Source organism: Ambystoma mexicanum, unplaced genomic scaffold, assembly GCF_040938575.1.
Source record: "Ambystoma mexicanum isolate Mex_15411 unplaced genomic scaffold, UKY_AmexF1_1 Mex_scaf89, whole genome shotgun sequence".
NCBI classification, from domain to species: domain Eukaryota; kingdom Metazoa; phylum Chordata; class Amphibia; order Caudata; family Ambystomatidae; genus Ambystoma; species Ambystoma mexicanum.
The window spans coordinates 136,434-158,184 of record NW_027182509.1 but is presented as its reverse complement, the minus strand read 5'-3'; the positions used below and the strand labels follow the sequence as shown (position 1 = coordinate 158,184).

The 21,751-nt window shown below is 51.7% G+C and overlaps 18 non-coding genes across 18 annotated transcripts; 8 read left to right on the top strand and 10 right to left on the bottom strand.

Moving 5' to 3' along the window:
• Positions 1–417: 417 nt before the first annotated feature.
• TRNAL-AAG (transfer RNA leucine (anticodon AAG)) lies at positions 418–499 on the bottom strand. The gene has a single exon. It is a non-coding gene; the product is annotated as a tRNA-Leu (tRNA).
• Positions 500–1,875: 1,376 nt separating this feature from the next.
• Positions 1,876–1,957, bottom strand: TRNAL-AAG (transfer RNA leucine (anticodon AAG)). Its single transcript has one exon. It is a non-coding gene; the product is annotated as a tRNA-Leu (tRNA).
• Positions 1,958–2,497: 540 nt separating this feature from the next.
• On the top strand, positions 2,498–2,569 carry TRNAD-GUC (transfer RNA aspartic acid (anticodon GUC)). The gene has a single exon. It is a non-coding gene; the product is annotated as a tRNA-Asp (tRNA).
• Positions 2,570–3,343: 774 nt separating this feature from the next.
• Positions 3,344–3,425, bottom strand: TRNAL-AAG (transfer RNA leucine (anticodon AAG)). Its single transcript has one exon. It is a non-coding gene; the product is annotated as a tRNA-Leu (tRNA).
• A 1,387-nt stretch (positions 3,426–4,812) lies between these two features.
• Positions 4,813–4,894, bottom strand: TRNAL-AAG (transfer RNA leucine (anticodon AAG)). Its single transcript has one exon. It is a non-coding gene; the product is annotated as a tRNA-Leu (tRNA).
• A 540-nt stretch (positions 4,895–5,434) lies between these two features.
• On the top strand, positions 5,435–5,506 carry TRNAD-GUC (transfer RNA aspartic acid (anticodon GUC)). Its single transcript has one exon. It is a non-coding gene; the product is annotated as a tRNA-Asp (tRNA).
• A 774-nt stretch (positions 5,507–6,280) lies between these two features.
• On the bottom strand, positions 6,281–6,362 carry TRNAL-AAG (transfer RNA leucine (anticodon AAG)). The gene has a single exon. It is a non-coding gene; the product is annotated as a tRNA-Leu (tRNA).
• Positions 6,363–7,749: 1,387 nt separating this feature from the next.
• Positions 7,750–7,831, bottom strand: TRNAL-AAG (transfer RNA leucine (anticodon AAG)). The gene has a single exon. It is a non-coding gene; the product is annotated as a tRNA-Leu (tRNA).
• Positions 7,832–8,371: 540 nt separating this feature from the next.
• Positions 8,372–8,443, top strand: TRNAD-GUC (transfer RNA aspartic acid (anticodon GUC)). The gene has a single exon. It is a non-coding gene; the product is annotated as a tRNA-Asp (tRNA).
• Positions 8,444–9,217: 774 nt separating this feature from the next.
• TRNAL-AAG (transfer RNA leucine (anticodon AAG)) lies at positions 9,218–9,299 on the bottom strand. Its single transcript has one exon. It is a non-coding gene; the product is annotated as a tRNA-Leu (tRNA).
• Positions 9,300–9,841: 542 nt separating this feature from the next.
• Positions 9,842–9,913, top strand: TRNAD-GUC (transfer RNA aspartic acid (anticodon GUC)). Its single transcript has one exon. It is a non-coding gene; the product is annotated as a tRNA-Asp (tRNA).
• A 774-nt stretch (positions 9,914–10,687) lies between these two features.
• TRNAL-AAG (transfer RNA leucine (anticodon AAG)) lies at positions 10,688–10,769 on the bottom strand. Its single transcript has one exon. It is a non-coding gene; the product is annotated as a tRNA-Leu (tRNA).
• A 540-nt stretch (positions 10,770–11,309) lies between these two features.
• Positions 11,310–11,381, top strand: TRNAD-GUC (transfer RNA aspartic acid (anticodon GUC)). Its single transcript has one exon. It is a non-coding gene; the product is annotated as a tRNA-Asp (tRNA).
• Positions 11,382–12,155: 774 nt separating this feature from the next.
• On the bottom strand, positions 12,156–12,237 carry TRNAL-AAG (transfer RNA leucine (anticodon AAG)). The gene has a single exon. It is a non-coding gene; the product is annotated as a tRNA-Leu (tRNA).
• A 540-nt stretch (positions 12,238–12,777) lies between these two features.
• Positions 12,778–12,849, top strand: TRNAD-GUC (transfer RNA aspartic acid (anticodon GUC)). Its single transcript has one exon. It is a non-coding gene; the product is annotated as a tRNA-Asp (tRNA).
• A 774-nt stretch (positions 12,850–13,623) lies between these two features.
• On the bottom strand, positions 13,624–13,705 carry TRNAL-AAG (transfer RNA leucine (anticodon AAG)). Its single transcript has one exon. It is a non-coding gene; the product is annotated as a tRNA-Leu (tRNA).
• Positions 13,706–16,329: 2,624 nt separating this feature from the next.
• On the top strand, positions 16,330–16,411 carry TRNAL-AAG (transfer RNA leucine (anticodon AAG)). The gene has a single exon. It is a non-coding gene; the product is annotated as a tRNA-Leu (tRNA).
• A 4,276-nt stretch (positions 16,412–20,687) lies between these two features.
• On the top strand, positions 20,688–20,769 carry TRNAL-AAG (transfer RNA leucine (anticodon AAG)). Its single transcript has one exon. It is a non-coding gene; the product is annotated as a tRNA-Leu (tRNA).
• The last annotated feature ends 982 nt before the right edge of the window (positions 20,770–21,751 follow it).

Here is a 21,751-nt window from a genome sequence, read left to right as displayed (position 1 = left end):
CATTAACCTTGGTCCGGGCACACGCGTGAACCCTTACTCTCATCTCAGCCTCTCCTGGTGATACATCACACCTGGGATCGTTTGCTCCCTGTGGGCTGTGGGAAATTTGCTACCAGCACGCCCTGGAAGTGGGGCTCATTCCGCTGCAACGGGAGGTCTTCCCAGGACGCGTCACAGCTCAACGCAAGAGCTCCTGGGTTTCGAAGGCTCTTGCAGCAAGCCTTCACAAAGCAGCAGGGAGCGCCGTTCCAGATGGGAAACTTGAGACTGGATGTCCAGAAAAGCAAGACGTCAGAAGCGAAACCTTTTTCCTGCAGGGTGTGGCATACCATCCGCTTGCTCATTGCGACAGAGGTGGCACTAATGAAGGAAGAGGTCAACGTTACGTTCTTCTTTAAAATGCAAGGCCAGGAAAAGTGGCAGCGGTGGGATTTGAACCCACGCCTCCGAAGAGACTGGAGCCTTAATCCAGCGCCTTAGACCGCTCGGCCACGCTACCTTCCTGCTAGCCGCCGAAAGCGGAACTTGACCCGTTGCCCGGCCCGCTTTAGTGCTTTGCCTTTTCTCCTTGGAAAGTCTGGAGACAGGCAGTGGAAGGGCAGGCAAACTGTCAGGTGCTCAGAGGAGGGGAGACCATGAGGCAAGGTGGGAGATGGGGGCAAGAAGTGAGAAAAAAACGAATCGCAAGCTGGGGCAGGTTTCGGAAAGTGAAGCCGAAAAGGGGCTTAGCATGCAGCCCAGGGGTTTCTTTGACTGTCCTAAGCCCACAGGGACTTTGCCGTCCTCAGCTCATGAGACTTGAGATGGGTAGCTTGATTTGCTGAGGAAAGGCGGGATGACAGGTTCAACTCTGGAGTCAAACATAGCCCGGAACGATCACCTTAAACTGAGTTTTAAGCCTGGTGCCGATAAAAAGAAAGAAATTAGCCTTAGATCGGGCAAGCCGTTTGACGGGGGAAAATGAGACCCCCTAGGCCATCTAGGTGGTCGCTGGATGCTGTGCAGACATCAGCAGCTGTTCATTTCATGCCCTCACGTCTCCTCGTTAGTATAGTGGTCAGTATCCCTGCCTGTCACGCGGGAGAATTCCCCGACGGGGAGGTTAAACCTTTTCTGGATTTTTTTTAGTTCTTGACAAATATTCTTGAAGATTAGGTTGAGTCAAGTAGGGAATGGGTGCCAGGAACTGACTCTTTCAGAAAAAAGCACCGGCAACGCTAGTCATCGTACAATATTTGTGCACAATTGCTTACATTAGGCGGCCGGTCCGCTTTATTGAGTCCCCCTCAGCACCATTTAGTGCTCCTGTTGTCTGCGAAGTCCAAATTGTAACCCTGAATCAGTTCCTCTTGTGACCCTTTGTATCATGTTACATGACGAGTAATGATCACCTGTTAGCTTTATCCCTAATTATAACTCTCACTCTTTCCCTGCATCTAACCCTAGCTCTAATCCCATCATTAACCTTGGTCCGGGCACACGCGTGAACCCTTACTCTCATCTCAGCCTCTCCTGGTGATACATCACACCTGGGATCGTTTGCTCCCTGTGGGCTGTGGGAAATTTGCTACCAGCACGCCCTGGAAGTGGGGCTCATTCCGCTGCAACGGGAGGTCTTCCCAGGACGCGTCACAGCTCAACGCAAGAGCTCCTGGGTTTCGAAGGCTCTTGCAGCAAGCCTTCACAAAGCAGCAGGGAGCGCCGTTCCAGATGGGAAACTTGAGACTGGATGTCCAGAAAAGCAAGACGTCAGAAGCGAAACCTTTTTCCTGCAGGGTGTGGCATACCATCCGCTTGCTCATTGCGACAGAGGTGGCACTAATGAAGGAAGAGGTCAACGTTACGTTCTTCTTTAAAATGCAAGGCCAGGAAAAGTGGCAGCGGTGGGATTTGAACCCACGCCTCCGAAGAGACTGGAGCCTTAATCCAGCGCCTTAGACCGCTCGGCCACGCTACCTTCCTGCTAGCCGCCGAAAGCGGAACTTGACCCGTTGCCCGGCCCGCTTTAGTGCTTTGCCTTTTCTCCTTGGAAAGTCTGGAGACAGGCAGTGGAAGGGCAGGCAAACTGTCAGGTGCGCAGAGGAGGGGAGACCATGAGGCAAGGTGGGAGATGGGGGCAAGAAGTGAGAAAAAAACGAATCGCAAGCTGGGGCAGGTTTCGGAAAGTGAAGCCGAAAAGGGGCTTAGCATGCAGCCCAGGGGTTTCTTTGACTGTCCTAAGCCCACAGGGACTTTGCCGTCCTCAGCTCATGAGACTTGAGATGGGTAGCTTGATTTGCTGAGGAAAGGCGGGATGACAGGTTCAACTCTGGAGTCAAACATAGCCCGGAACGATCACCTTAAACTGAGTTTTAAGCCTGGTGCCGATAAAAAGAAAGAAATTAGCCTTAGATCGGGCAAGCCGTTTGACGGGGGAAAATGAGACCCCCTAGGCCATCTAGGTGGTCGCTGGATGCTGTGCAGACATCAGCAGCTGTTCATTTCATGCCCTCACGTCTCCTCGTTAGTATAGTGGTCAGTATCCCCGCCTGTCACGCGGGAGACCGGGGTTCAATTCCCCGACGGGGAGGTTAAACCTTTTCTGGATTTTTTTTAGTTCTTGACAAATATTCTTGAAGATTAGGTTGAGTCAAGTAGGGAATGGGTGCCAGGAACTGACTCTTTCAGAAAAAAGCACCGGCAACGCTAGTCATCGTACAATATTTGTGCACAATTGCTTACATTAGGCGGCCGGTCCGCTTTATTGAGTCCCCCTCAGCACCATTTAGTGCTCCTGTTGTCTGCGAAGTCCAAATTGTAACCCTGAATCAGTTCCTCTTCTGACCCTTTGTATCATGTTACATGACGAGTAATGATCACCTGTTAGCTTTATCCCTAATTATAACTCTCACTCTTTCCCTGCATCTAACCCTAGCTCTAATCCCATCATTAACCTTGGTCCGGGCACACGCGTGAACCCTTACTCTCATCTCAGCCTCTCCTGGTGATACATCACACCTGGGATCGTTTGCTCCCTGTGGGCTGTGGGAAATTTGCTACCAGCACGCCCTGGAAGTGGGGCTCATTCCGCTGCAACGGGAGGTCTTCCCAGGATGCGTCACAGCTCAACGCAAGAGCTCCTGGGTTTCGAAGGCTCTTGCAGCAAGCCTTCACAAAGCAGCAGGGAGCGCCGTTCCAGATGGGAAACTTGAGACTGGATGTCCAGAAAAGCAAGACGTCAGAAGCGAAACCTTTTTCCTGCAGGGTGTGGCATACCATCCGCTTGCTCATTGCGACAGAGGTGGCACTAATGAAGGAAGAGGTCAACGTTACGTTCTTCTTTAAAATGCAAGGCCAGGAAAAGTGGCAGCGGTGGGATTTGAACCCACGCCTCCGAAGAGACTGGAGCCTTAATCCAGCGCCTTAGACCGCTCGGCCACGCTACCTTCCTGCTAGCCGCCGAAAGCGGAACTTGACCCGTTGCCCGGCCCGCTTTAGTGCTTTGCCTTTTCTCCTTGGAAAGTCTGGAGACAGGCAGTGGAAGGGCAGGCAAACTGTCAGGTGCGCAGAGGAGGGGAGACCATGAGGCAAGGTGGGAGATGGGGGCAAGAAGTGAGAAAAAAACGAATCGCAAGCTGGGGCAGGTTTCGGAAAGTGAAGCCGAAAAGGGGCTTAGCATGCAGCCCAGGGGTTTCTTTGACTGTCCTAAGCCCACAGGGACTTTGCCGTCCTCAGCTCATGAGACTTGAGATGGGTAGCTTGATTTGCTGAGGAAAGGCGGGATGACAGGTTCAACTCTGGAGTCAAACATAGCCCGGAACGATCACCTTAAACTGAGTTTTAAGCCTGGTGCCGATAAAAAGAAAGAAATTAGCCTTAGATCGGGCAAGCCGTTTGACGGGGGAAAATGAGACCCCCTAGGCCATCTAGGTGGTCGCTGGATGCTGTGCAGACATCAGCAGCTGTTCATTTCATGCCCTCACGTCTCCTCGTTAGTATAGTGGTCAGTATCCCCGCCTGTCACGCGGGAGACCGGGGTTCAATTCCCCAACGGGGAGGTTAAACCTTTTCTGGATTTTTTTTTAGTTCTTGACAAATATTCTTGAAGATTAGGTTGAGTCAAGTAGGGAATGGGTGCCAGGAACTGACTCTTTCAGAAAAAAGCACCGGCAACGCTAGTCATCGTACAATATTTGTGCACAATTGCTTACATTAGGCGGCCGGTCCGCTTTATTGAGTCCCCCTCAGCACCATTTAGTGCTCCTGTTGTCTGCGAAGTCCAAATTGTAACCCTGAATCAGTTCCTCTTGTGACCCTTTGTATCATGTTACATGACGAGTAATGATCACCTGTTAGCTTTATCCCTAATTATAACTCTCACTCTTTCCCTGCATCTAACCCTAGCTCTAATCCCATCATTAACCTTGGTCCGGGCACACGCGTGAACCCTTACTCTCATCTCAGCCTCTCCTGGTGATACATCACACCTGGGATCGTTTGCTCCCTGTGGGCTGTGGGAAATTTGCTACCAGCACGCCCTGGAAGTGGGGCTCATTCCGCTGCAACGGGAGGTCTTCCCAGGACGCGTCACAGCTCAACGCAAGAGCTCCTGGGTTTCGAAGGCTCTTGCAGCAAGCCTTCACAAAGCAGCAGGGAGCGCCGTTCCAGATGGGAAACTTGAGACTGGATGTCCAGAAAAGCAAGACGTCAGAAGCGAAACCTTTTTCCTGCAGGGTGTGGCATACCATCCGCTTGCTCATTGCGACAGAGGTGGCACTAATGAAGGAAGAGGTCAACGTTACGTTCTTCTTTAAAATGCAAGGCCAGGAAAAGTGGCAGCGGTGGGATTTGAACCCACGCCTCCGAAGAGACTGGAGCCTTAATCCAGCGCCTTAGACCGCTCGGCCACGCTACCTTCCTGCTAGCCGCCGAAAGCGGAACTTGACCCGTTGCCCGGCCCGCTTTAGTGCTTTGCCTTTTCTCCTTGGAAAGTCTGGAGACAGGCAGTGGAAGGGCAGGCAAACTGTCAGGTGCGCAGAGGAGGGGAGACCATGAGGCAAGGTGGGAGATGGGGGCAAGAAGTGAGAAAAAAACGAATCGCAAGCTGGGGCAGGTTTCGGAAAGTGAAGCCGAAAAGGGGCTTAGCATGCAGCCCAGGGGTTTCTTTGACTGTCCTAAGCCCACAGGGACTTTGCCGTCCTCAGCTCATGAGACTTGAGATGGGTAGCTTGATTTGCTGAGGAAAGGCGGGATGACAGGTTCAACTCTGGAGTCAAACATAGCCCGGAACGATCACCTTAAACTGAGTTTTAAGCCTGGTGCCGATAAAAAGAAAGAAATTAGCCTTAGATCGGGCAAGCCGTTTGACGGGGGAAAATGAGACCCCCTAGGCCATCTAGGTGGTCGCTGGATGCTGTGCAGACATCAGCAGCTGTTCATTTCATGCCCTCACGTCTCCTCGTTAGTATAGTGGTCAGTATCCCCGCCTGTCACGCGGGAGACCGGGGTTCAATTCCCCGACGGGGAGGTTAAACCTTTTCTGGATTTTTTTTAGTTCTTGACAAATATTCTTGAAGATTAGGTTGAGTCAAGTAGGGAATGGGTGCCAGGAACTGACTCTTTCAGAAAAAAGCACCGGCAACGCTAGTCATCGTACAATATTTGTGCACAATTGCTTACATTAGGCGGCCGGTCCGCTTTATTGAGTCCCCCTCAGCACCATTTAGTGCTCCTGTTGTCTGCGAAGTCCAAATTGTAACCCTGAATCAGTTCCTCTTGTGACCCTTTGTATCATGTTACATGACGAGTAATGATCACCTGTTAGCTTTATCCCTAATTATAACTCTCACTCTTTCCCTGCATCTAACCCTAGCTCTAATCCCATCATTAACCTTGGTCCGGGCACACGCGTGAACCCTTACTCTCATCTCAGCCTCTCCTGGTGATACATCACACCTGGGATCGTTTGCTCCCTGTGGGCTGTGGGAAATTTGCTACCAGCACGCCCTGGAAGTGGGGCTCATTCCGCTGCAACGGGAGGTCTTCCCAGGACGCGTCACAGCTCAACGCAAGAGCTCCTGGGTTTCGAAGGCTCTTGCAGCAAGCCTTCACAAAGCAGCAGGGAGCGCCGTTCCAGATGGGAAACTTGAGACTGGATGTCCAGAAAAGCAAGACGTCAGAAGCGAAACCTTTTTCCTGCAGGGTGTGGCATACCATCCGCTTGCTCATTGCGACAGAGGTGGCACTAATGAAGGAAGAGGTCAACGTTACGTTCTTCTTTAAAATGCAAGGCCAGGAAAAGTGGCAGCGGTGGGATTTGAACCCACGCCTCCGAAGAGACTGGAGCCTTAATCCAGCGCCTTAGACCGCTCGGCCACGCTACCTTCCTGCTAGCCGCCGAAAGCGGAACTTGACCCGTTGCCCGGCCCGCTTTAGTGCTTTGCCTTTTCTCCTTGGAAAGTCTGGAGACAGGCAGTGGAAGGGCAGGCAAACTGTCAGGTGCGCAGAGGAGGGGAGACCATGAGGCAAGGTGGGAGATGGGGGCAAGAAGTGAGAAAAAAACGAATCGCAAGCTGGGGCAGGTTTCGGAAAGTGAAGCCGAAAAGGGGCTTAGCATGCAGCCCAGGGGTTTCTTTGACTGTCCTAAGCCCACAGGGACTTTGCCGTCCTCAGCTCATGAGACTTGAGATGGGTAGCTTGATTTGCTGAGGAAAGGCGGGATGACAGGTTCAACTCTGGAGTCAAACATAGCCCGGAACGATCACCTTAAACTGAGTTTTAAGCCTGGTGCCGATAAAAAGAAAGAAATTAGCCTTAGATCGGGCAAGCCGTTTGACGGGGGAAAATGAGACCCCCTAGGCCATCTAGGTGGTCGCTGGATGCTGTGCAGACATCAGCAGCTGTTCATTTCATGCCCTCACGTCTCCTCGTTAGTATAGTGGTCAGTATCCCCGCCTGTCACGCGGGAGACCGGGGTTCAATTCCCCGACGGGTAGGTTAAACCTTTTCTGGATTTTTTTTAGTTCTTGACAAATATTCTTGAAGATTAGGTTGAGTCAAGTAGGGAATGGGTGCCAGGAACTGACTCTTTCAGAAAAAAGCACCGGCAACGCTAGTCATCGTACAATATTTGTGCACAATTGCTTACATTAGGCGGCCGGTCCGCTTTATTGAGTCCCCCTCAGCACCATTTAGTGCTCCTGTTGTCTGCGAAGTCCAAATTGTAACCCTGAATCAGTTCCTCTTCTGACCCTTTGTATCATGTTACATGACGAGTAATGATCACCTGTTAGCTTTATCCCTAATTATAACTCTCACTCTTTCCCTGCATCTAACCCTAGCTCTAATCCCATCATTAACCTTGGTCCGGGCACACGCGTGAACCCTTACTCTCATCTCAGCCTCTCCTGGTGATACATCACACCTGGGATCGTTTGCTCCCTGTGGGCTGTGGGAAATTTGCTACCAGCACGCCCTGGAAGTGGGGCTCATTCCGCTGCAACGGGAGGTCTTCCCAGGATGCGTCACAGCTCAACGCAAGAGCTCCTGGGTTTCGAAGGCTCTTGCAGCAAGCCTTCACAAAGCAGCAGGGAGCGCCGTTCCAGATGGGAAACTTGAGACTGGATGTCCAGAAAAGCAAGACGTCAGAAGCGAAACCTTTTTCCTGCAGGGTGTGGCATACCATCCGCTTGCTCATTGCGACAGAGGTGGCACTAATGAAGGAAGAGGTCAACGTTACGTTCTTCTTTAAAAATGCAAGGCCAGGAAAAGTGGCAGCGGTGGGATTTGAACCCACGCCTCCGAAGAGACTGGAGCCTTAATCCAGCGCCTTAGACCGCTCGGCCACGCTACCTTCCTGCTAGCCGCCGAAAGCGGAACTTGACCCGTTGCGCGGCCCGCTTTAGTGCTTTGCCTTTTCTCCTTGGAAAGTCTGGAGACAGGCAGTGGAAGGGCAGGCAAACTGTCAGGTGCGCAGAGGAGGGGAGACCATGAGGCAAGGTGGGAGATGGGGGCAAGAAGTGAGAAAAAAACGAATCGCAAGCTGGGGCAGGTTTCGGAAAGTGAAGCCGAAAAGGGGCTTAGCATGCAGCCCAGGGGTTTCTTTGACTGTCCTAAGCCCACAGGGACTTTGCCGTCCTCAGCTCATGAGACTTGAGATGGGTAGCTTGATTTGCTGAGGAAAGGCGGGATGACAGGTTCAACTCTGGAGTCAAACATAGCCCGGAACGATCACCTTAAACTGAGTTTTAAGCCTGGTGCCGATAAAAAGAAAGAAATTAGCCTTAGATCGGGCAAGCCGTTTGACGGGGGAAAATGAGACCCCCTAGGCCATCTAGGTGGTCGCTGGATGCTGTGCAGACATCAGCAGCTGTTCATTTCATGCCCTCACGTCTCCTCGTTAGTATAGTGGTCAGTATCCCCGCCTGTCACGCGGGAGACCGGGGTTCAATTCCCCGACGGGGAGGTTAAACCTTTTCTGGATTTTTTTTAGTTCTTGACAAATATTCTTGAAGATTAGGTTGAGTCAAGTAGGGAATGGGTGCCAGGAACTGACTCTTTCAGAAAAAAGCACCGGCAACGCTAGTCATCGTACAATATTTGTGCATAATTGCTTACATTAGGCGGCCGGTCCGCTTTATTGAGTCCCCCTCAGCACCATTTAGTGCTCCTGTTGTCTGCGAAGTCCAAATTGTAACCCTGAATCAGTTCCTCTTGTGACCCTTTGTATCATGTTACATGACGAGTAATGATCACCTGTTAGCTTTATCCCTAATTATAACTCTCACTCTTTCCCTGCATCTAACCCTAGCTCTAATCCCATCATTAACCTTGGTCCGGGCACACGCGTGAACCCTTACTCTCATCTCAGCCTCTCCTGGTGATACATCACACCTGGGATCGTTTGCTCCCTGTGGGCTGTGGGAAATTTGCTACCAGCACGCCCTGGAAGTGGGGCTCATTCCGCTGCAACGGGAGGTCTTCCCAGGACGCGTCACAGCTCAACGCAAGAGCTCCTGGGTTTCGAAGGCTCTTGCAGCAAGCCTTCACAAAGCAGCAGGGAGCGCCGTTCCAGATGGGAAACTTGAGACTGGATGTCCAGAAAAGCAAGACGTCAGGAGCGAAACCTTTTTCCTGCAGGGTGTGGCATACCATCCGCTTGCTCATTGCGACAGAGGTGGCACTAATGAAGGAAGAGGTCAACGTTACGTTCTTCTTTAAAATGCAAGGCCAGGAAAAGTGGCAGCGGTGGGATTTGAACCCACGCCTCCGAAGAGACTGGAGCCTTAATCCAGCGCCTTAGACCGCTCGGCCACGCTACCTTCCTGCTAGCCGCCGAAAGCGGAACTTGACCCGTTGCCCGGCCCGCTTTAGTGCTTTGCCTTTTCTCCTTGGAAAGTCTGGAGACAGGCAGTGGAAGGGCAGGCAAACTGTCAGGTGCGCAGAGGAGGGGAGACCATGAGGCAAGGTGGGAGATGGGGGCAAGAAGTGAGAAAAAAAAACGAATCGCAAGCTGGGGCAGGTTTCGGAAAGTGAAGCCGAAAAGGGGCTTAGCATGCAGCCCAGGGGTTTCTTTGACTGTCCTAAGCCCACAGGGACTTTGCCGTCCTCAGCTCATGAGACTTGAGATGGGTAGCTTGATTTGCTGAGGAAAGGCGGGATGACAGGTTCAACTCTGGAGTCAAACATAGCCCGGAACAATCACCTTAAACTGAGTTTTAAGCCTGGTGCCGATAAAAAGAAAGAAATTAGCCTTAGATCGGGCAAGCCGTTTGACGGGGGAAAATGAGACCCCCTAGGCCATCTAGGTGGTCGCTGGATGCTGTGCAGACATCAGCAGCTGTTCATTTCATGCCCTCACGTCTCCTCGTTAGTATAGTGGTCAGTATCCCCGCCTGTCACGCGGGAGACCGGGGTTCAATTCCCCGACGGGGAGGTTAAACCTTTTCTGGATTTTTTTTAGTTCTTGACAAATATTCTTGAAGATTAGGTTGAGTCAAGTAGGGAATGGGTGCCAGGAACTGACTCTTTCAGAAAAAAGCACCGGCAACGCTAGTCATCGTACAATATTTGTGCATAATTGCTTACATTAGGCGGCCGGTCCGCTTTATTGAGTCCCCCTCAGCACCATTTAGTGCTCCTGTTGTCTGCGAAGTCCAAATTGTAACCCTGAATCAGTTCCTCTTGTGACCCTTTGTATCATGTTACATGACGAGTAATGATCACCTGTTAGCTTTATCCCTAATTATAACTCTCACTCTTTCCCTGCATCTAACCCTAGCTCTAATCCCATCATTAACCTTGGTCCGGGCACACGCGTGAACCCTTACTCTCATCTCAGCCTCTCCTGGTGATACATCACACCTGGGATCGTTTGCTCCCTGTGGGCTGTGGGAAATTTGCTACCAGCACGCCCTGGAAGTGGGGCTCATTCCGCTGCAACGGGAGGTCTTCCCAGGACGCGTCACAGCTCAACGCAAGAGCTCCTGGGTTTCGAAGGCTCTTGCAGCAAGCCTTCACAAAGCAGCAGGGAGCGCCGTTCCAGATGGGAAACTTGAGACTGGATGTCCAGAAAAGCAAGACGTCAGAAGCGAAACCTTTTTCCTGCAGGGTGTGGCATACCATCCGCTTGCTCATTGCGACAGAGGTGGCACTAATGAAGGAAGAGGTCAACGTTACGTTCTTCTTTAAAATGCAAGGCCAGGAAAAGTGGCAGCGGTGGGATTTGAACCCACGCCTCCGAAGAGACTGGAGCCTTAATCCAGCGCCTTAGACCGCTCGGCCACGCTACCTTCCTGCTAGCCGCCGAAAGCGGAACTTGACCCGTTGCCCGGCCCGCTTTAGTGCTTTGCCTTTTCTCCTTGGAAAGTCTGGAGACAGGCAGTGGAAGGGCAGGCAAACTGTCAGGTGCGCAGAGGAGGGGAGACCATGAGGCAAGGTGGGAGATGGGGGCAAGAAGTGAGAAAAAAACGAATCGCAAGCTGGGGCAGGTTTCGGAAAGTGAAGCCGAAAAGGGGCTTAGCATGCAGCCCAGGGGTTTCTTTGACTGTCCTAAGCCCACAGGGACTTTGCCGTCCTCAGCTCATGAGACTTGAGATGGGTAGCTTGATTTGCTGAGGAAAGGCGGGATGACAGGTTCAACTCTGGAGTCAAACATAGCCCGGAACGATCACCTTAAACTGAGTTTTAAGCCTGGTGCCGATAAAAAGAAAGAAATTAGCCTTAGATCGGGCAAGCCGTTTGACGGGGGAAAATGAGACCCCCTAGGCCATCTAGGTGGTCGCTGGATGCTGTGCAGACATCAGCAGCTGTTCATTTCATGCCCTCACGTCTCCTCGTTAGTATAGTGGTCAGTATCCCCGCCTGTCACGCGGGAGACCGGGGTTCAATTCCCCGACGGGGAGGTTAAACCTTTTCTGGATTTTTTTTAGTTCTTGACAAATATTCTTGAAGATTAGGTTGAGTCAAGTAGGGAATGGGTGCCAGGAACTGACTCTTTCAGAAAAAAGCACCGGCAACGCTAGTCATCGTACAATATTTGTGCATAATTGCTTACATTAGGCGGCCGGTCCGCTTTATTGAGTCCCCCTCAGCACCATTTAGTGCTCCTGTTGTCTGCGAAGTCCAAATTGTAACCCTGAATCAGTTCCTCTTGTGACCCTTTGTATCATGTTACATGACGAGTAATGATCACCTGTTAGCTTTATCCCTAATTATAACTCTCACTCTTTCCCTGCATCTAACCCTAGCTCTAATCCCATCATTAACCTTGGTCCGGGCACACGCGTGAACCCTTACTCTCATCTCAGCCTCTCCTGGTGATACATCACACCTGGGATCGTTTGCTCCCTGTGGGCTGTGGGAAATTTGCTACCAGCACGCCCTGGAAGTGGGGCTCATTCCGCTGCAACGGGAGGTCTTCCCAGGACGCGTCACAGCTCAACGCAAGAGCTCCTGGGTTTCGAAGGCTCTTGCAGCAAGCCTTCACAAAGCAGCAGGGAGCGCCGTTCCAGATGGGAAACTTGAGACTGGATGTCCAGAAAAGCAAGACGTCAGAAGCGAAACCTTTTTCCTGCAGGGTGTGGCATACCATCCGCTTGCTCATTGCGACAGAGGTGGCACTAATGAAGGAAGAGGTCAACGTTACGTTCTTCTTTAAAATGCAAGGCCAGGAAAAGTGGCAGCGGTGGGATTTGAACCCACGCCTCCGAAGAGACTGGAGCCTTAATCCAGCGCCTTAGACCGCTCGGCCACGCTACCTTCCTGCTAGCCGCCGAAAGCGGAACTTGACCCGTTGCCCGGCCCGCTTTAGTGCTTTGCCTTTTCTCCTTGGAAAGTCTGGAGACAGGCAGTGGAAGGGCAGGCAAACTGTCAGGTGCGCAGAGGAGGGGAGACCATGAGGCAAGGTGGGAGATGGGGGCAAGAAGTGAGAAAAAAACGAATCGCAAGCTGGGGCAGGTTTCGGAAAGTGAAGCCGAAAAGGGGCTTAGCATGCAGCCCAGGGGTTTCTTTGACTGTCCTAAGCCCACAGGGACTTTGCCGTCCTCAGCTCATGAGACTTGAGATGGGTAGCTTGATTTGCTGAGGAAAGGCGGGATGACAGGTTCAACTCTGGAGTCAAACATAGCCCGGAACGATCACCTTAAACTGAGTTTTAAGCCTGGTGCCGATAAAAAGAAAGAAATTAGCCTTAGATCGGGCAAGCCGTTTGACGGGGGAAAATGAGACCCCCTAGGCCATCTAGGTGGTCGCTGGATGCTGTGCAGACATCAGCAGCTGTTCATTTCATGCCCTCACGTCTCCTCGTTAGTATAGTGGTCAGTATCCCCGCCTGTCACGCGGGAGACCGGGGTTCAATTCCCCGACGGGGAGGTTAAACCTTTTCTGGATTTTTTTTAGTTCTTGACAAATATTCTTGAAGATTAGGTTGAGTCAAGTAGGGAATGGGTGCCAGGAACTGACTCTTTCAGAAAAAAGCACCGGCAACGCTAGTCATCGTACAATATTTGTGCATAATTGCTTACATTAGGCGGCCGGTCCGCTTTATTGAGTCCCCCTCAGCACCATTTAGTGCTCCTGTTGTCTGCGAAGTCCAAATTGTAACCCTGAATCAGTTCCTCTTGTGACCCTTTGTATCATGTTACATGACGAGTAATGATCACCTGTTAGCTTTATCCCTAATTATAACTCTCACTCTTTCCCTGCATCTAACCCTAGCTCTAATCCCATCATTAACCTTGGTCCGGGCACACGCGTGAACCCTTACTCTCATCTCAGCCTCTCCTGGTGATACATCACACCTGGGATCGTTTGCTCCCTGTGGGCTGTGGGAAATTTGCTACCAGCACGCCCTGGAAGTGGGGCTCATTCCGCTGCAACGGGAGGTCTTCCCAGGACGCGTCACAGCTCAACGCAAGAGCTCCTGGGTTTCGAAGGCTCTTGCAGCAAGCCTTCACAAAGCAGCAGGGAGCGCCGTTCCAGATGGGAAACTTGAGACTGGATGTCCAGAAAAGCAAGACGTCAGAAGCGAAACCTTTTTCCTGCAGGGTGTGGCATACCATCCGCTTGCTCATTGCGACAGAGGTGGCACTAATGAAGGAAGAGGTCAACGTTACGTTCTTCTTTAAAATGCAAGGCCAGGAAAAGTGGCAGCGGTGGGATTTGAACCCACGCCTCCGAAGAGACTGGAGCCTTAATCCAGCGCCTTAGACCGCTCGGCCACGCTACCTTCCTGCTAGCCGCCGAAAGCGGAACTTGACCCGTTGCCCGGCCCGCTTTAGTGCTTTGCCTTTTCTCCTTGGAAAGTCTGGAGACAGGCAGTGGAAGGGCAGGCAAACTGTCAGGTGCGCAGAGGAGGGGAGACCATGAGGCAAGGTGGGAGATGGGGGCAAGAAGTGAGAAAAAAACGAATCGCAAGCTGGGGCAGGTTTCGGAAAGTGAAGCCGAAAAGGGGCTTAGCATGCAGCCCAGGGGTTTCTTTGACTGTCCTAAGCCCACAGGGACTTTGCCGTCCTCAGCTCATGAGACTTGAGATGGGTAGCTTGATCTGCTGAGGAAAGGCGGGATGACAGGTTCAACTCTGGAGTCAAACATAGCCCGGAACGATCACCTTAAACTGAGTTTTAAGCCTGGTGCCGATAAAAAGAAAGAAATTAGCCTTAGATCGGGCAAGCCGTTTGACGGGGGAAAATGAGACCCCCTAGGCCATCTAGGTGGTCGCTGGATGCTGTGCAGACATCAGCAGCTGTTCATTTCATGCCCTCACGTCTCCTCGTTAGTATAGTGGTCAGTATCCCCGCCTGAACCCCGGTCTCCCGCGTGACAGGCGGGGATACTGACCACTATACTAACGAGGAGACGTGAGGGCATGAAATGAACAGCTGCTGATGTCTGCACAGCATCCAGCGACCACCTAGATGGCCTAGGGGGTCTCATTTTCCCCCGTCAAACGGCTTGCCCGATCTAAGGCTAATTTCTTTCTTTTTATCGGCACCAGGCTTAAAACTCAGTTTAAGGCGATAGTTCCGGGCTATGTTTGACTCCAGAGTTGAATCTGTCATCCCGCATTTCCTCAGCAAATCAAGCTACCCATCTCAAGTCTCATGAGCTGAGGACGGCAAAGTCCCTGTGGGCTTAGGACAGTCAAAGAAACCCCTGGGCTGCATGCTAAGCCCCTTTTCGGCTTCACTTTCCGAATCCTGCCCTAGCTTGCGATTAGTTTTTTTCTCACTTCTTGCCCCCAACTCCCACCTTGCCTCATGGTCTCCCCTCCTCTGCGCACCTGACAGTTTGCCTGCCCTTCCACTGCCTGTCTCCAGACTTTCCAAGGAGAAAAGGCAAAGCACTAAAGCGGGCCGGGCAACGGGTCAAGTTCCGCTTTCGGCGACTAGCAGGGAGGTAGCGTGGCCGAGCGGTCTAAGGTGCTGGATTAAGGCTCCAGTCTCTTCGGAGGCGTGGGTTCAAATCCCACCGCTGCCACTTTTCCTGGCCTTGCATTTTAAAGAAGAACGTAACGTTGACCTCTTCCTTCATTAGTGCCAGCTCTGTCGCAATGAGCAAGCGGATGGTATGCCACACCCTGCAGGAAAAAGGTTTCGCTTCTGACGTCTTGCTTTTCTGGACATCCAGTCTCAAGTTTCCCATCTGGAACGGCGCTCCCTGCTGCTTTGTGAAGGCTTGCTGCAAGAGCCTTCGAAACCCAGGAGCTCTTGCGTTGAGCTGTGACGCGTCCTGGGAAGACCTCCCGTTGCAGCGGAATGAGCCCCACTTCCAGGGCGTGCTGGTAGCAAATTTCCCACAGCCCACAGGGAGCAAACGATCCCAGGTGTGATGTATCACCAGGAGAGGCTGAGATGAGAGTAAGGGTTCACGCGTGTGCCCGGACCGAGGTTAATGATGGGATTAGAGCTAGGGTTAGATGCAGGGAAAGAGTGAGAGTTATAATTAGGGATAAAGCTAACAGGTGATCATTACTCGTCATGTAACATGATACAAAGGGTCAGAAGAGGAACTGATTCAGGGTTACAATTTGGACTTCGCAGACAACAGGAGCACTAAATGGTGCTGAGGGGGACTCAATAAAGTGGACCGGCCGCCTAATGTAAGCAATTGTGCACAAATATTGTACGATGACTAGCGTTGCCGGTGCTTTTTTCTTAAAGAGTCAGTTCTTGGCACCCATTCCCTACTTGACTCAGCCTAATCTTCAAGAATATTTGTCAAGAACTAAAAAAAATCCAGAAAAGGTTTAACCTCCCCGTCGGGGAATTGAACCCCGGTCTCCCGCGTGACAGACCACTATACTAACGAGGAGACGTGAGGGCATGAAATGAACAGCTGCTGATGTCTGCACAGCATCCAGCGACCACCTAGATGGCCTAGGGGGTCTCATTTTCCCCCGTCAAACGGCTTGCCCGATCTAAGGCTAATTTCTTTCTTTTTATCGGCACCAGGCTTAAAACTCAGTTTAAGGCGATAGTTCCGGGCTATGTTTGACTCCAGAGTTGAATCTGTCATCCCGCATTTCCTCAGCAAATCAAGCTACCCATCTCAAGTCTCATGAGCTGAGGACGGCAAAGTCCCTGTGGGCTTAGGACAGTCAAAGAAACCCCTGGGCTGCATGCTAAGCCCCTTTTCGGCTTCACTTTCCGAATCCTGCCCTAGCTTGCGATTAGTTTTTTTCTCACTTCTTGCCCCCATCTCCCACCTTGCCTCATGGTCTCCCCTCCTCTGCGCACCTGACAGTTTGCCTGCCCTTCCACTGCCTGTCTCCAGACTTTCCAAGGAGAAAAGGCAAAGCACTAAAGCGGGCCGGGCAACGGGTCAAGTTCCGCTTTCGGCGACTAGCAGGGAGGTAGCGTGGCCGAGCGGTCTAAGGCGCTGGATTAAGGCTCCAGTCTCTTCGGAGGCGTGGGTTCAAATCCCACCGCTGCCACTTTTCCTGGCCTTGCATTTTAAAGAAGAACGTAACGTTGACCTCTTCCTTCATTAGTGCCACCTCTGTCGCAATGAGCAAGCGGATGGTATGCCACACCCTGCAGGAAAAAGGTTTCGCTTCTGACGTCTTGCTTTTCTGGACATCCAGTCTCAAGTTTCCCATCTGGAACGGCGCTCCCTGCTGCTTTGTGAAGGCTTGCTGCAAGAGCCTTCGAAACCCAGGAGCTCTTGCGTTGAGCTGTGACGCGTCCTGGGAAGACCTCCCGTTGCAGCGGAATGAGCCCCACTTCCAGGGCGTGCTGGTAGCAAATTTCCCACAGCCCACAGGGAGCAAACGATCCCAGGTGTGATGTATCACCAGGAGAGGCTGAGATGAGAGTAAGGGTTCACGCGTGTGCCCGGACCGAGGTTAATGATGGGATTAGAGCTAGGGTTAGATGCAGGGAAAGAGTGAGAGTTATAATTAGGGATAAAGCTAACAGGTGATCATTACTCGTCATGTAACATGATACAAAGGGTCAGAAGAGGAACTGATTCAGGGTTACAATTTGGACTTCGCAGACAACAGGAGCACTAAATGGTGCTGAGGGGGACTCAATAAAGTGGACCGGCCGCCTAATGTAAGCAATTGTGCACAAATATTGTACGATGACTAGCGTTGCCGGTGCTTTTTTCTTAAAGAGTCAGTTCTTGGCACCCATTCCCTACTTGACTCAGCCTAATCTTCAAGAATATTTGTCAAGAACTAAAAAAAATCCAGAAAAGGTTTAACCTCCCCGGTCTCCCGCGTGACAGGCGGGGATACTGACCACTATACTAACGAGGAGACGTGAGGGCATGAAATGAACAGCTGCTGATGTCTGCACAGCATCCAGCGACCACCTAGATGGCCTAGGGGGTCTCATTTTCCCCCGTCAAACGGCTTGCCCGATCTAAGGCTAATTTCTTTCTTTTTATCGGCACCAGGCTTAAAACTCAGTTTAAGGCGATAGTTCCGGGCTATGTTTGACTCCAGAGTTGAATCTGTCATCCCGCATTTCCTCAGCAAATCAAGCTACCCATCTCAAGTCTCATGAGCTGAGGACGGCAAAGTCCCTGTGGGCTTAGGACAGTCAAAGAAACCCCTGGGCTGCATGCTAAGCCCCTTTTCGGCTTCACTTTCCGAATCCTGCCCTAGCTTGCGATTAGTTTTTTTCTCACTTCTTGCCCCCAACTCCCACCTTGCCTCATGGTCTCCCCTCCTCTGCGCACCTGACAGTTTGCCTGCCCTTCCACTGCCTGTCTCCAGACTTTCCAAGGAGAAAAGGCAAAGCACTAAAGCGGGCCGGGCAACGGGTCAAGTTCCGCTTTCGGCGACTAGCAGGGAGGTAGCGTGGCCGAGCGGTCTAAGGTGCTGGATTAAGGCTCCAGTCTCTTCGGAGGCGTGGGTTCAAATCCCACCGCTGCCACTTTTCCTGGCCTTGCATTTTAAAGAAGAACGTAACGTTGACCTCTTCCTTCATTAGTGCCAGCTCTGTCGCAATGAGCAAGCGGATGGTATGCCACACCCTGCAGGAAAAAGGTTTCGCTTCTGACGTCTTGCTTTTCTGGACATCCAGTCTCAAGTTTCCCATCTGGAACGGCGCTCCCTGCTGCTTTGTGAAGGCTTGCTGCAAGAGCCTTCGAAACCCAGGAGCTCTTGCGTTGAGCTGTGACGCGTCCTGGGAAGACCTCCCGTTGCAGCGGAATGAGCCCCACTTCCAGGGCGTGCTGGTAGCAAATTTCCCACAGCCCACAGGGAGCAAACGATCCCAGGTGTGATGTATCACCAGGAGAGGCTGAGATGAGAGTAAGGGTTCACGCGTGTGCCCGGACCGAGGTTAATGATGGGATTAGAGCTAGGGTTAGATGCAGGGAAAGAGTGAGAGTTATAATTAGGGATAAAGCTAACAGGTGATCATTACTCGTCATGTAACATGATACAAAGGGTCAGAAGAGGAACTGATTCAGGGTTACAATTTGGACTTCGCAGACAACAGGAGCACTAAATGGTGCTGAGGGGGACTCAATAAAGTGGACCGGCCGCCTAATGTAAGCAATTGTGCACAAATATTGTACGATGACTAGCGTTGCCGGTGCTTTTTTCTTAAAGAGTCAGTTCTTGGCACCCATTCCCTACTTGACTCAGCCTAATCTTCAAGAATATTTGTCAAGAACTAAAAAAAATCCAGAAAAGGTTTAACCTCCCCGTCGGGGAATTGAACCCCGGTCCGCGTGACAGGCGGGGATACTGACCACTATACTAACGAGGAGACGTGAGGGCATGAAATGAACAGCTGCTGATGTCTGCACAGCATCCAGCGACCACCTAGATGGCCTAGGGGGTCTCATTTTCCCCCGTCAAACGGCTTGCCCGATCTAAGGCTAATTTCTTTCTTTTTATCGGCACCAGGCTTAAAACTCAGTTTAAGGCGATAGTTCCGGGCTATGTTTGACTCCAGAGTTGAATCTGTCATCCCGCATTTCCTCAGCAAATCAAGCTACCCATCTCAAGTCTCATGAGCTGAGGACGGCAAAGTCCCTGTGGGCTTAGGACAGTCAAAGAAACCCCTGGGCTGCATGCTAAGCCCCTTTTCGGCTTCACTTTCCGAATCCTGCCCTAGCTTGCGATTAGTTTTTTTCTCACTTCTTGCCCCCATCTCCCACCTTGCCTCATGGTCTCCCCTCCTCTGCGCACCTGACAGTTTGCCTGCCCTTCCACTGCCTGTCTCCAGACTTTCCAAGGAGAAAAGGCAAAGCACTAAAGCGGGCCGGGCAACGGGTCAAGTTCCGCTTTCGGCGACTAGCAGGGAGGTAGCGTGGCCGAGCGGTCTAAGGTGCTGGATTAAGGCTCCAGTCTCTTCGGAGGCGTGGGTTCAAATCCCACCGCTGCCACTTTTCCTGGCCTTGCATTTTAAAGAAGAACGTAACGTTGACCTCTTCCTTCATTAGTGCCACCTCTGTCGCAATGAGCAAGCGGATGGTATGCCACACCCTGCAGGAAAAAGGTTTCGCTTCTGACGTCTTGCTTTTCTGGACATCCAGTCTCAAGTTTCCCATCTGGAACGGCGCTCCCTGCTGCTTTGTGAAGGCTTGCTGCAAGAGCCTTCGAAACCCAGGAGCTCTTGCGTTGAGCTGTGACGCGTCCTGGGAAGACCTCCCGTTGCAGCGGAATGAGCCCCACTTCCAGGGCGTGCTGGTAGCAAATTTCCCACAGCCCACAGGGAGCAAACGATCCCAGGTGTGATGTATCACCAGGAGAGGCTGAGATGAGAGTAAGGGTTCACGCGTGTGCCCGGACCGAGGTTAATGATGGGATTAGAGCTAGGGTTAGATGCAGGGAAAGAGTGAGAGTTATAATTAGGGATAAAGCTAACAGGTGATCATTACTCGTCATGTAACATGATACAAAGGGTCAGAAGAGGAACTGATTCAGGGTTACAATTTGGACTTCGCAGACAACAGGAGCACTAAATGGTGCTGAGGGGGACTCAATAAAGTGGACCGGCCGCCTAATGTAAGCAATTGTGCACAAATATTGTACGATGACTAGCGTTGCCGGTGCTTTTTTCTTAAAGAGTCAGTTCTTGGCACCCATTCCCTACTTGACTCAGCCTAATCTTCAAGAATATTTGTCAAGAACTAAAAAAAATCCAGAAAAGAACCCCGGTCTCCCGCGTGACAGGCGGGGATACTGACCACTATACTAACGAGGAGACGTGGGGGCATGAAATGAACAGCTGCTGATGTCTGCACAGCATCCAGCGACCACCTAGATGGCCTAGGGGGTCTCATTTTCCCCCGTCAAACGGCTTGCCCGATCTAAGGCTAATTTCTTTCTTTTTATCGGCACCAGGCTTAAAACTCAGTTTAAGGCGATAGTTCCGGGCTATGTTTGACTCCAGAGTTGAATCTGTCATCCCGCATTTCCTCAGCAAATCAAGCTACCCATCTCAAGTCTCATGAGCTGAGGACGGCAAAGTCCCTGTGGGCTTAGGACAGTCAAAGAAACCCCTGGGCTGCATGCTAAGCCCCTTTTCGGCTTCACTTTCCGAATCCTGCCCTAGCTTGCGATTAGTTTTTTCCTCACTTCTTGCCCCCATCTCCCACCTTGCCTCATGGTCTCCCCTCCTCTGCGCACCTGACAGTTTGCCTGCCCTTCCACTGCCTGTCTCCAGACTTTCCAAGGAGAAAAGGCAAAGCACTAAAGCGGGCCGGGCAACGGGTCAAGTTCCGCTTTCGGCGACTAGCAGGGAGGTAGCGTGGCCGAGCGGTCTAAGGCGCTGGATTAAGGCTCCAGTCTCTTCGGAGGCGTGGGTTCAAATCCCACCGCTGCCACTTTTCCTGGCCTTGCATTTTAAAGAAGAACGTAACGTTGACCTCTTCCTTCATTAGTGCCACCTCTGTCGCAATGAGCAAGCGGATGGTATGCCACACCCTGCAGGAAAAAGGTTTCGCTTCTGACGTCTTGCTTTTCTGGACATCCAGTCTCAAGTTTCCCATCTGGAACGGCGCTCCCTGCTGCTTTGTGAAGACTTGCTGCAAGAGCCTTCGAAACCCAGGAGCTCTTGCGTTGAGCTGTGACGCGTCCTGGGAAGACCTCCCGTTGCAGCGGAATGAGCCCCACTTCCAGGGCGTGCTGGTAGCAAATTTCCCACAGCCCACAGGGAGCAAACGATCCCAGGTGTGATGTATCACCAGGAGAGGCTGAGATGAGAGTAGGGGTTCACGCGTGTGCCCGGACCGAGGTTAATGATGGGATTAGAGCTAGGGTTAGATGCAGGGAAAGAGTGAGAGTTATAATTAGGGATAAAGCTAACAGGTGATCATTACTCGTCATGTAACATGATACAAAGGGTCAGAAGAGGAACTGATTCAGGGTTACAATTTGGACTTCGCAGACAACAGGAGCACTAAATGGTGCTGAGGGGGACTCAATAAAGTGGACCGGCCGCCTAATGTAAGCAATTGTGCACAAATATTGTACGATGACTAGCGTTGCCGGTGCTTTTTTCTTAAAGAGTCAGTTCTTGGCACCCATTCCCTACTTGACTCAGCCTAATCTTCAAGAATATTTGTCAAGAACTAAAAAAAATCCAGAAAAGGTTTAACCTCCCCGTCGGGGAACCCCGGTCTCCCGCGTGACAGGCGGGGATACTGACCACTATACTAACGAGGAGACGTGAGGGCATGAAATGAACAGCTGCTGATGTCTGCACAGCATCCAGCGACCACCTAGATGGCCTAGGGGGTCTCATTTTCCCCCGTCAAACGGCTTGCCCGATCTAAGGCTAATTTCTTTCTTTTTATCGGCACCAGG